General features: G+C 45.6%; 1 protein-coding gene and 1 pseudogene across 2 annotated transcripts in view; both read left to right on the plus strand.

The window, feature by feature from the left end:
- KIRREL3 (kirre like nephrin family adhesion molecule 3) overlaps positions 1-12,926 on the plus strand; it is a 528,183-nt gene that overhangs the window by 228,799 nt on the left and 286,458 nt on the right. The gene's annotated exons all lie outside the window — the stretch shown is intronic.
- LOC112482514 lies at positions 12,687-12,805 on the plus strand (annotated as a pseudogene).

Below are 12,926 nucleotides of genomic sequence, written 5' to 3' on the forward strand. Positions count from 1 at the left end.
CACTAAGGACCTGGGTTCAAATGCTACACTGCCAATTGCTGGCTTGTATAATTCATGTGGTGTATCTGAGCCTCTACTTCCTTATCTATAGAAGAAAAAAACATTACACCTACTTCCTGGTATGGAGAGAGAGAGGTGAAATTCAATGGTATTCGTAAATCACCCAGCAGAGTACCTGGGCCTTCTCTAGTAAAAAGTTTCATGAAATCTCTCCCATTCCGACTTGGTCTGGTGACTCTGCTCCAGCCCCGCAGTCCTCTAACAGGCCTTGCTGCGACATTCACTGGCAAGTTCACACCACATGCATAAGTCTCTCTCAGCCAAACGTTTCCAAGGAGGATATAATAAGATAGAAGTGCTCCTCTCTGGCTGCCCTCATTGGAAGCTTCAGTGTGGGTTTTGAGCCCCTCCAAATTTGAGCATAGAGCATCGAGCATTTACAGCCAGTGTGGCACAACTGAAAACGTCTTCCTTGGCACCTTCAAGAAATAGGGTGTATTCAATGGGGTAGATATCAAGGAGGTAGCACCGTCTTAGATGCACTGAACTGAGAAGTAAACGGCCCACAGTCTGGCTCCAGAGTAACCCAGGTAACTTTGGGCAGGTCACTTCACTGTTCTATGCCTCAGTAACAATTATCATTTATTCTGTGCTTACCATGTGCCTGAGACTTATTTATTACAGTCATTATCATCAAGATCCACAGTAAGCCCAAGGTAGATAGCACACCCTTCATTTTGCAGATGAGAAAATTGAGGTTTGGTAACATTGGGGAATGTAATCAAGGACCTCTGGTAGCTGGTAAACAGATGAGCAGACAATAGAACCCAAGGCCCATGACATCAAAATGGGCACTTGTTCTACAACACAGTCCTGACTAGGTTTCCTCATGTAGAAGATGAAATTAGACTAAGATCTCTCGGGTCCTCTATGGCCCAGACAGTTGATGAGTATAAACCTAACTTCTTCCCAGGCTCACCAGCCGAACTGCACACGTCAAGGGTGGAGATGTGGAAATGATCACAACGGTCAAGTTCCCACTCTCTCACTCCCTTCCCTTCATTTGTCTCCTTTCCCCTGTAAAGACTATTTGGAAGTTCTCTTTTATTTCTTTCTTGGAGAAATAATTGTTGACATTTAAAAAAAAAAAAAAAGGACTTCTTGTTAAAGGAGGGAGAATTGCAACAGAGTACTTGGGTAAAGAAGTCGCTTGAAAAATGATCCTATTTCCTTTGGAGATGCTCTTGTAATATAATTATGAGCCATCTGTTAACCTCCTCTCCCCTTGCACGATCTTTCTGGTTTTCAGCCGCTAGTGTCCTCAAGAGAAAACTGGCAAGAATGGGAGTGAGACTTTCTCATTGAATATCGAGGAATGGGTGACTTGAGCAACGCGAGTCAGTGCAGTTTAGCACAGGTGTAGAAAATTCAAACCAAACATAAATACCAACAAATGTTCCCGGGATTAGCAGATAAGTCGTATCAGTTGAGAGAGAGGGAGCCAAATTTATATAGTTGAGAAAGGATCTGGCTCCGAGGGAACACAATCACGGTCTATAAATACCTCCACGAAAACAGTATAAATGAAGTAAGGGAATTAATCACAGTCTCCAAAGCCGGGAGGACAAGGTGCAATAGCCCTCAGCGTGGAGAGAGAGATGAAAAGCACAACAGTAAAAAGCAGAGCTGAGAGAAGCAACTGGGCGAAGGGCTGGGCTCTCTGGGGAAGTGGCAGCGCTCCAGGGCTGTCGAGACTGGAGGCGGGAGGAGATTAAATGCTAAAAGGAACACAAGTCCAAGGAGGCCCAGGAAGGCTACATGGAGGTCAAATTCGATGACCTAAGTGTTTCCCCGCACCTATGATTCAGTGAACTGAGGAATAATTACTTGCTCTTGCAAATTGCTTGGTAAATACGCTGAGTAAATCAAAGAAGCCTTTTCAACAGCAGAGTAGCACACAGCCCTGGAGCGGCTGGAGGCTGTAGATTGCAAAGAGACCCCATGCAGAGTTGGGTTTGTGGGAGACTTTTTATCATGACGTTGGATGGCACACTTGGCCTGGTTTCATCCACATTTATAAACACGAAAAGCAGCTTCCTTGTCAGACAGCAGGCACCCAACCAAGGGCCGAATCTGCCGTGGCCTCCCTTACCTGCCCCCTTCTGGAAGAATCCTCTTCAATCCTACCCACCACACATACTTCCTCCCCCTCCTGCCCCACCTCCCCCTTCAACAATATTAATGGTTCCTGCCTAAGTACTTGAGCAGAACCAGGCCTCTCCTCCACAGAGCCTGTTTAGAGATAGCCTGAAATGCTGCTGGGAATAATTTTAGCCGTAGGCAAGCTCAAGAATTATTGATGAAATAACCTTTTGGGGCCTGAGTCTGGGGTTTTGCAAATGCAATGGCAAGATTATTATTTAAGTGGGGACTTGATCAGGCGGTGACCTAGAAAACATTTAGTTCTTTTATTGCTTTCACAGCTTCCTGGGGCTAACACTGTCTTCTGCCACGGAAGCCTGAGCAGTTTATTGGGAAAGGGAGGAAAAGCGAGTGGACAGTGAGACAGCGAGATTGCACGCCTAGAAGGCCAAAAATACCAAGGCAGCATCTCGCCCCAAGATGAGAGGGCCCTAGGTCTCCCTTGAATTGCCAGAACTGGAATGGCATAAAACAATTCAGAATTGCAGTGACTTCCTGGTTTTGCCTTCAAAGCTCAACCTCACCAGATTCAAGGAGCAGATAAATCCATCACCAGGAAGGTTGATTACTAATGAAGCGGTCCTTTATGGCAGCGGTCCCCAAACTTTTGGGAACCAGGGACGGGTGCTCCTATGAGAATCTAATGCCTGATGATCTGAGGTGGAGCTGAGGTGGTGATGCTGGCGCTGGGGAGCAGCTGCAAATACAGATGAAGCTTCATTCACTCGCCTGCCGCCCGGTTCCTAACAGGCCACCGACCGGTACCAGTCCGTGGCCTGGGGCTGGGGACCCCTGCTTTATGGGGCCACCACGCTAGACTTGATTCAAATGCAGAATGAGACACAGAACAGTGGAAAGTCATCAGGGAAGGCCACATCCAGGGCCAGAGGGACAGGAAAATAGGGCGATGCCCTTCTTCAGGAGTGGCTTCAGGCTGACCACAGGACTCTAGGCGGCAAGGGCCACCAAGAGCAGCCTCTGCAAAGAACAACTCTGTGGCACATAGAAAGGGATGTTGGGGTCCTTTCTCTGCTCTCTGCACGTAGTTGTTCCCAATGATTTGGGAAGTGATTGCAACACTTGCCATATTACAGGTTAGAGACAGCGAGGACCTGAACTTGGGTAGCGATCATGGTAACATAAAAGGAGGCAGGCCAGAACTTTCACAGAGATATAGTCATCAGTGGTTGGGTGAGGGGGCAAAAAAAGAGGTCCAAGATCACTCTGAGGATTCCAGCTTGTGTGACTAGGTGGCTGGTAATGGCGATGCGTGGAGCTTGGAGCTTACTTTTGAAAATCTTGAGTTTGATGTATCTGCAGGATATACCAGTGGAGGCTGGCAAATCATATGAAACTCCAGTGCGGAGTTCAAGAGAGTAGAGGCAGGCCAAGGCTAGAACTATGAATTTGGGAGTCTTGACTTATTGCCACCACCTGTGTGAAGTTGATCCTGTAGCAGCAAGCAGAGTTAATCACTTTCTCCTCACACTTCTGGAACTCCTTGTACAATACATATCACACTGTGTGGTATCTACTTGTTTTATGTACCTGTTCTTTTACCAAACCATAGGCTGGTGAAGGGCAAGGGACCATTATTCTTATTCACATCCCCAAATGCTCAAGAATGGCAGGGTGCCTGACAGCATCAGTAGCTACCCAGAGGCCAAGCAGAGTATTGGCTGGTAGTGGTGACCATTAATGTTGTCCTTTTCAGGCGTAAGGCTGGGGCTGGTACAAAGGCCTCTGGAACTTTCAGCTGGTTCTTTCCTTGCAAGTCCAAGCAGCCTGTGCATCGTGGGGGTGAGTTGTGAAGCCATGAAAACCTAGATTGTGTCAAGCAATGAGGTGGACAGAAGAACCCAGAGGGCCACTGCAAGCTAAGCTCTCACATTAGCCTCCCTCCCGCGAAGTGAATTTCAGTAGTTAGACCACCTGAGGCTGCCAGATACTTTTTTTGTTAGCTCCTTGGTCTCTGATTTTGACCTTGTAAGCTTGTTTTCATGCAAGTATTTGGGAATTCAGTAGGAGAAACAAAGAACCGCTGGAAATCACCATACCAAATATATCGAGTATTTATTGTAACCCAGCCAGTTATCAGAGTTTTTTGTTTGGGTTTTGTTTTCTTTATTTTTCTTTTCTTTTCTTTTTCTTTTTCCGTGTCCCATCGTGGTCTTGTTTCACTGGTCTCAGCCCACATGGCTGCATTGTAAAATTCATTTCTGTCCTTTTTTTCAGTTGTTGAAATGTAAACCAAATGCTGTTTTTAATGAGCTAAGGTATTATTCAGGCTTCTCTCGCTCTCTTTTTTTTTCCTTTTGAATTGCTATGGGGTGTACCTCAAAGCTTCATTTGGAAGCCTGCAATTCTATAGTCATTTTCTTCTATAGTCATTTTCTTTAGACAAAAGAGGCCATTCTGTGTCACAGAGGTATCACCACAGCTCAAATTCAAAGAGTCTCTGGTAGAAGAATCAGGATACAGGAAGGGTGGGAAAGTGGAAGGGTGATTTTGGAGAAAGTTCCATGAGATCCTCTCAAAAAGATGGCCAGAGGCAGAGTGGACAGCAGAGGGTGTCCACTGTTGACCAGAGATCTCTCACTTTAAACTGGACCTCTAACCCATAATATTCAACTACCCAGAGGACATTTCCACCAAGACAGAGCCCGTTCCCTCAAACCTAATATGCCTCAAACAGAGTCAATTACTTTCCTCAGTTAACCAGTTAAGTTATTTTGTCAATCTTTATTTAGCATCTGTTATGTGGCACTCACGATTTTAGGTGTTGGGGTCATAGAGGGCAACAAGACAGACATAGTACTTGCCTCATGAAGCCTACCTTCTAGCAGGGAAATCTGCAATGCTGTTATTTATACTGTTATATTGTTATAAATAACAATAATAAGAGTGATGTTCACTGAGTCCTTTCTGTCCAACAGACACTACTGCCAGCACCATGGGACACAGGACTGGGAACCCTGACGTAGAATGGAGAGTCAGGAAAGGCTCTGAGTCCTCTTCCTCAGCTCCATTTAGTAGACCCATTGGCATTAATTTTCTTCCAGATAATACATTTTGGAAACTGAAGTCTCTGCCTCTTCTTTCCATACCTTCCTCTCTAGTGAGCCACCAAGGCTTGGCACTGCTTCCATCCTCTCCATTCCTCCTGGACCCTCTCTAGTGCGGCAGCCTGTCACCCACGTTCAGAATATTATGACAGCTCTGGCCTCCCTGCTTCCACCCTCCCATCCCACCTCTCTGATCTGCATGTCTTCTCAAGATGAACTTTCCAGAAAGTCTGCTTCCTGCTCAATGTCTGAGTCACTTATTCAGCAAATATTTATCAAAAGGCTTGCCTTACCCAAAAAACTCAGGTGGTATGTTTCAAAAGAGAAACTGATGCCAATCGTGTCCTTTGACTAAAGGACCTCTTTAGCCTGGCACTCAAGGCCCTCCCCACCAAGCCTCTCTCAACAAATGGCCTGTTCACTATTTCCCCAAATAAGACTTCCACCTTCTCGGGCCCTCTACCCATCTCCATTTCTGCTTATCAAGATTCCATCCATCATTAAGTCCCAAATCAAATGTCACTTCTTCTGCAAGGCCCTTCCTGATGAGCCAAGCAGAAGTGCAGGTCTTTCCCGTCACTGAATCTATTCCAAGGTACAGAGACACTGCACATGCCTGCCTGCATGTGTTTTGCACACTCACACACATGCCACACACGCTCCTGAGAAACCCTAGGAATCTGTGTGTGTACCTACTGTTGGTGAGCCTTGGCTCTGCTCCAGGAACTACGCTAAGCAACTCAGCCAGATTATCTGTTGTAATCATCACAATGCTTTTATAAGGTAGGCGCCGTAATTATATCCCCGTATTACAGATGAGATCAAAGAGGTTAGGTGAATTGCATAAATAAGGTCACAAGCTAGTAAGCGGCAAAGCAAAGATTCAAACCCAAATTTGACCAGAGCCCACATATGTAATACTGTACAGTCATTCATCAGGCAAGAATTCTTTAAAGAATTATGTGCTCCAGTTGCCTTCTACAGTGCTCTGTACACAGTATGCATTCATAATTATATCCTCGGTACCTAGCACAGAGTCCAGACCATATCCTGCATGTGCAGTAAATACCTGTGAGTGAATGAATGGGATTGTCACCGGGCACCACGACAAATTTTCTGAGTCAGAATGGCTGAAATTAGGGCCCAAGAGTCTCTGTTCGCAAACAGTTCAGGTGTTTCATATGCAGCCGACAGCACCTATCCATGGACTGACATTACAAAACTAGTCCACCCACCACCCCCCATTTTATGAAAAGGGAAACTGAGGTCCTCAGCAGTTAATTGACTTGGTCAAGGTTAGCAGCCTCCCTCCCACCCCCAGCCATCTCTTCTGGCTGGGGCTTTTACAGCCAGCTCCTCCTTACTGTCAGCCTAGCTGAACGGTAAGATACTAATGCTGGGCAGAAAACAAGCCTGCATCTCCTTCTCTCCTGTCTAAGGCGATCTTAAATTGGTTTGCCTGACTCTCCCCTCTGAGGAGGTCTTTCCTGAGGGCCTCATTTCAGACAAGCTGAGCAGGGGCCAGCCCCTTAGCAGCTGACCTAGAAACTCCAAACCACAGCAAACCAAGTCTTTGACCTGAAAGTGCCTTGTTATTGGGTTTTGCTTAATGCAGATCCATCATCTTTGGAATCACCTTCTTGCCTCTTCAGAGGGGAGCCACGTTACCCGGCAACCGGTGTGTCAGTGATGTGGCAGAGCTGTTGATCAATAAAGTTCTGGCTTTTAACCTCTCCCTGAAGCTGCGTTGGGCCTATCTAGTTCTAAAAGCTGGCGTAAGATGATTTCTTAGCAGCTGGGTGATGGGTTCAAAGGAAAATAAGATGCAGAGTTAGACATACCTCGGTTGATGTCCCAATTCAACCAATACTGGCTGTGTAATCTTGACAGTTTTTTGCCCTCTCTGATCCTCAGCTTCCTCATCCCCACTGTGAGAGAAGTTTAACGGAATCTCTGATTCCTTCCAGTTCTGACATTTGCGTTCTGTGTTCCATGATCAGGGATGTGAGTTGCTCCTACGATCCAAGTTCAGCCTGATGAAGAGATTTAGTTCTGTTTTGTGTTGGCCATTCCATGTCATCTGTTCAGCCCATGGAGGCACGAAAATAAATCAGAACCGCTGAGAGATTATCCTTCCATGAGTACCACCGTCCTCTGAACCCCTAGTTTCGCCTTATAATAAAACTCCTTTATATACAGACAGACAGCATGACTCTCTGGGAAATTCTCAAGAAATGTGGTCCATATGTTTTTGAGTCATTTACACTGAACCCATCATAATATTGTTCTTTGAAGATCCATTTACATTTGTTCTAAAGGCTTATTTTAAAGCTTATGCAAATGAACTAGATTAAGGTTGCATTCTGGAAGCCGAAGCTGGAAAATGGGAAGTTCATTTTAAAGCTTGGTGTAAATAGAGTTTCGCATGTGTTCCAAATAGTTCTCTCTTCTTCTCCCGAGTGTCCTCCATTCAACCCCCTGTTATCCACAGAACCACAGAGCTTCACCACAAGTGAAATGCTAATTGATGACAGTTAAAAGGAATGGAAAGACCAGGGAATGGTAGTCTCATTCTGCCCCCTCTTAACTAGCCGTCTGGCACTGGATGAGTTGCTTACTTTTCCTAGGTTCTTCATCTGGGACCCACACAAGACCTCCACGTCAGCAGCATTAGACCTCCCTGATGATCAGATTCTGAACTTCTCACCTTGACCCACTGAATTACAGTCTCTAAAAGGAAGCCCCAGAATGTGAATTTCTCACATGTTCCCCCAAGTAATTCTAATGTTTGCCCCAGGATGATAACCCCAGACTAGATAATCTGTAAGGATCTCTCCTCTCTACCTACAAGATTCTATGATTTGTTGCTGAAGGATCCGTTTTCAACTCATATTTCCCTACCTGCTTCCTAAAACTCCGTTCCCATTCATTACACGGCCCCTATTATGGACTCTCGGGTGTTCTCTTTGAAGAATCTTGATGTAATTGTTGAACTCTGGTTAGATGTAAGACATCACCACTTGTCACCCTCCACACACTCTAATGCAGAACCCGAGCTTAGAGCTCAGTATCCAGCTGCATTACAGAGCCCCTGGAAGAGTCATTGTGTTTGACCTGCTAAACCTAGCAGATTAATTGGTGAACCTTTACAACTACCTCAGTAAAATTCCATACATATGCATAGGTAGGTGGTTGGTAAGTAGCATCGTGGGATCTGCATTAGAGCTGGGACCTGTGCTCCAAAGGGCTGGTGAAAGTGGAGATGAGGAGAAAGTACAACATAAGCAACGAAACTCAGGAGGAGAAAAGAGGCCTGTGCAGTGGGAAAGTGTACTTTGTTTCTGACCTGAATTGCCTCTTCCTACCGTTGCAAAGAGAGTTGGCTTGTGTTACATAATGTTTGGGAATGGTTTTCCATTCAGTGCCTGCAGAAATAAACTCCTTGTGGCGAAACCTTCTCCCTGACCTGCCACTTCCCCTATTCTCACACAGGCCCAAATTAAGCACTGTCTAAAGATATTGCCAAGAACCTTGTCATTTCTCATACCATGGGGGACTCTCATGGAACAATGTACATCTTCTGCTCGACGAGTCTGGCTTTTTCCAGGTAGCCTGACCTCATTTCAATGTAAATCTAGCAAGGGTTACCTTCTCTGCTCCCAACAAGAAAAGGATATATCTGAGCCTGGTGAGGCGGATTTAAGAATGTATCTAAATTTATCTTTCAGCCCATTTTTGTGCCCCGTGCCCCCAGTCCCTTCCTTGCCTCGCTACTCCATCAAGGCACCAACTGCTCTCTCTACCGGCCCCTCCACGTTGGAGTCTCAGACTAGCTGCAGGATTATTGTCTTATTAGTCTTCTCTTCCAAAATAAAAGAGGATGCTGGGAGAGAGCAATGCTTTACCAGGAATAAATTGCAAATATAAACAAGTGCTTCCCGGGTAGAAGAGAGATCTATGAGTGGGAGACTTTCATGTCACCCCCAAGACTGAGCACATTGTGACAGCTGAAGTCTGCTCTGGGATATCCAGAGGGCTCCCCCCCGCCACCAGACAACGTCCAGACAACTACAGCACCAAAAGTAGAACGAACACCGTCTCCACTGAGTTTAGCAATAGAGCACGTTAGTTCCTCTCAATCCTATTTATAAAACCATATTTTACACCGCTGCTCCAATTCAGCACCATCTGCATTTTCTTCCATTAATCACAGTAGAACTCCCCACTGTAGCTTTCATTACCTGCTCAAAATGAATGTGGAGAGAAAACATAATTAGATGCCACTTTTAAAAAATAATATCTTGAAAATAGAGCAATGACTTAAATAAAAAAAAAGGCGGGGGGAAGAACACTATTTGAACTAATGGGCCAAATTACTTCAGGTTAAGCTGGATTTTAAATCAGCTTTTTTTCTTTCTCTTTCTTTCTCTGCCCCCGCCCCTCCAGTGACTCATGACAAATCTCAAGTTCAGCTGGATGGATGATTAGATTTCCTCTTCTCCACTGAAACAATGAAATATTTCTATAATATTAAACCTGTCAAACTGATCAAAGTGTAATGTCAAAATTCCAAGTGCTCCTTCTTGCCCAATCCCCTCAGCTCTGGAAGAACGGAGCACATTTTATTTGCTGGCCCTGAACTTCCTGAGGTTTTTAAAATCTGATACATGCTATCTGATGTGCAATGTTTGCCACATTTCTACCATAGGTGTTTGCCACCATGATACCAGTGGCAGGAATACTCGTGGCCTGCCCCGCCTGCCAAGCACCCACACACACCCTGTCTTTAGCTTCTTCTTCTCACACCAGCCTGAAATCCAGACATTACTAGTATATTATCATACAGACCAGCTGAGCCAGCAAGAAATTCTCCCTAGGGAGAAAGTGTTACTTGCCTTAAAACCCAGGTGCCACCTTACACCTGGCACACTGAATGGCAGAGTACTACTTAAGAGCTGTTTGATCTTTCAAATCCCTCAATGCCTCAGAGCCTCAGTTTCTTCTTCTGTAAAATGAGAGTAATTCAATAATGCCCGCTCACCTGTGGCACAAGGCTATAGAGCAGATGAAGATAAAGTGACTTTTAGAGAAGCCCATATCCATGCCAATATGAGGTCAATTAATATTATTATGAGTATCATCCAATGCTTTGAGGGTAGCTCACACTGGTGGAAGTCTCACATAGTAAGCAGTAACATGGCGCAGTGGGAAGTGTTCAACTTTGGAGCCGCACCAGCCTGCATTAGAGTTCCGTTCTTCTACTTCCTAGCTGTGTGGCCTTGAACAACTTGTTCGCTCTTTCAGAAACACAGTTCCTTCGTTTATACAAGGGAGATAATACAATACTCTCCTTTCGAGATTGCTGAGGTGTTATACGAATTAAATAGAGATATATTTAAGCACCTGGAACACAGTAGGCACTTAATAAATGATAACTGTATTGCTGAGGGTGCTTTGTTTACTAGACATTGTCTGGAAGAATAAAGACACAAAATGTTCCTCTGCCTTTAAGGAGTTTCTTAGATCAGGCCTGGAGGGCTTTGTATTTTTTCTTTTTTCATAAACTTTTTTTTCAAGGTAACTGCCTCAGTAAACATCTTTTGGGGTTTTATTTTTTTTAATACTTTGCTTTGGCCTTCTATTCTTAAAATCTGCTAGGGTTAAAACAGGAAAGGACATTTCTGGGAAGGGATGGAGGGAAGGAGCCAAAAATGGGTTGGGTAAGGTGACTTCATTTCTTAACTAATGAGAAACAAGCTCAAGATTTACAGATTAAGTGCTATTAATTACCACTCAACAAATATTGAACCACAATGCTGCACTCCTAGAAAAACCAGGAAACTCAGCCTGAATACTAAAGGGCTCCATTTAGTGCTCTGTATAAACTCTGTCGTACACTCACGTGGCCCTGAAGACACCAACACGCCAGGGGGCTGTGGCCTGGCCTCCTCTGGGAGGTCCTTTTCCATCTGTGGTCCATGTCTGGGACTCTCTGGGCAAGGAGGGCAAGAGTGAGCTCCTTTCCTGAAGAGAAGGCAGGGGACCAGAGCAGGTGAGGGTGGGGCAGGTGAGAGGGGCACTGTTGGAGGCTTCTCACCTTGGATATAGGTCTGGTTTTGTTCCTGCACTTAGCTGTTGGCCTAGCACACTTTGTAACTAGAACACCAGAAGCCTTAGGTATGCTAGTGTATTTAAACCATCCTTTCCCCAACTGACATTCTGCATACAAAGTCTCCTCTAGTTCTCCATGTCCCAAAACCCCCTCGCCTGCTGGAGGATTCTGAGATGGGGAAGAAGCTAGCATACGCTGACGAGTCCCACGTGTCGTCACCGTGCTACGAGTTCTTATTAGTCATCTCACTCCATCCACCACTGGTTAGACTGCTCTTACTATACTGGGAGAAAAAGTGAGACTTCAAGATGCTGAGAATTTGCCCAGGTCCTTTGCCAGGTCCACATGTGACACAGAGGCCCCTGCTTTCTCCATTCCCCTAGGCCCCCAGGAGCATGGGGGCTGCTTGGGCAGTAATGCACAAAGATGGATTATAAGTCTGCTGCAGGGGCTGCTCACACCCTGCTCCACCTTCACCTTACCCTCTACGGCAGGAGCTGAAAGCAGTCAGCACACACTCTGCCCCAAAGGTGTCCTGCTTCCCTCCCGCTCCTGGGCCCCAGCCCAATGTGCTGACAGCCACTGCTGTCTCTAAAGCCAGCCCCCAATCAGGAGGACACGCTCTTTCTCTCCTTGGCAAGCACACCCCAACTCAGCACACCCTCATCCAGATTCTACCGAATTTGCATTAGAAAATTGCCAGACAGAGCAAAGTGAAAAACCTACTACTTGAGAAAACTTTAGCCTTTTTTTCTGAAATCTAAATAAGGGCACTGCTCCTGAGGATAATGGTTTCTGATGTGACAAATCGCTCATTCCCTAGATAACCTGGCAGTGCCTTTCCTACCATGCCCTGTGACAGCAGAGGAGGACACACTCCTTGAGTTCTTTCTCCTGGATAGTCCTAGAAAGACTGGAGGAAGTATGGTGGTCCCCATGGGCCTCTGTGCCAGTGAAATAAGCATGACCTTTAACCCTACCTCCAACCCGATTTTGTCGTCTGTAAAATCAGGAGATTGGTCTAGACCAGTGATCTTCAACTTCAGCACTACTGACGTTTCAGATAGGATAACCCGTCGTTGTGAGGACCGAACTGTAGGGCGTTGGGTGACATCCAGCCCTCCACCAACTGGATGCCAGTAGTATGAGACCCATCCCTCCACCTAGTCGTGACAACCAAAAATATCTTTAGACATTGTTCAAATGTCCCCTGGGGACAAAATGGCCCATAGTCAAAAACCACTGGCCTAGCTGATCTCAGACAGTCCTTCCAACTCTCAGGTTCTCTGTTTAGAAGGTGATAAGAAGTCTATGGCCATGTCACCCTGAACAAGCCCAATCCCATCCGATCTCAGAAGCTAAGCAGGGTCGGGCCCGGTTAGTACTTGGATGGGTGACCACCTAAGAAGACCAGGTGCCGTAGGCGTAAAAAATAAAAATAAATAAATTAATAAAATAATAAAAAAATAAAAGAAGGAGATAACACTAAAAAGAGCTTGAGTTGAGCTGGTTGGCTAGAGGTGACCACTAGTCACATCTTCGCTCAA

Source organism: Pteropus alecto, unplaced genomic scaffold, assembly GCF_000325575.1.
Source record: "Pteropus alecto unplaced genomic scaffold, ASM32557v1 scaffold135, whole genome shotgun sequence".
Classification (NCBI taxonomy): Eukaryota; Metazoa; Chordata; class Mammalia; order Chiroptera; family Pteropodidae; genus Pteropus; species Pteropus alecto.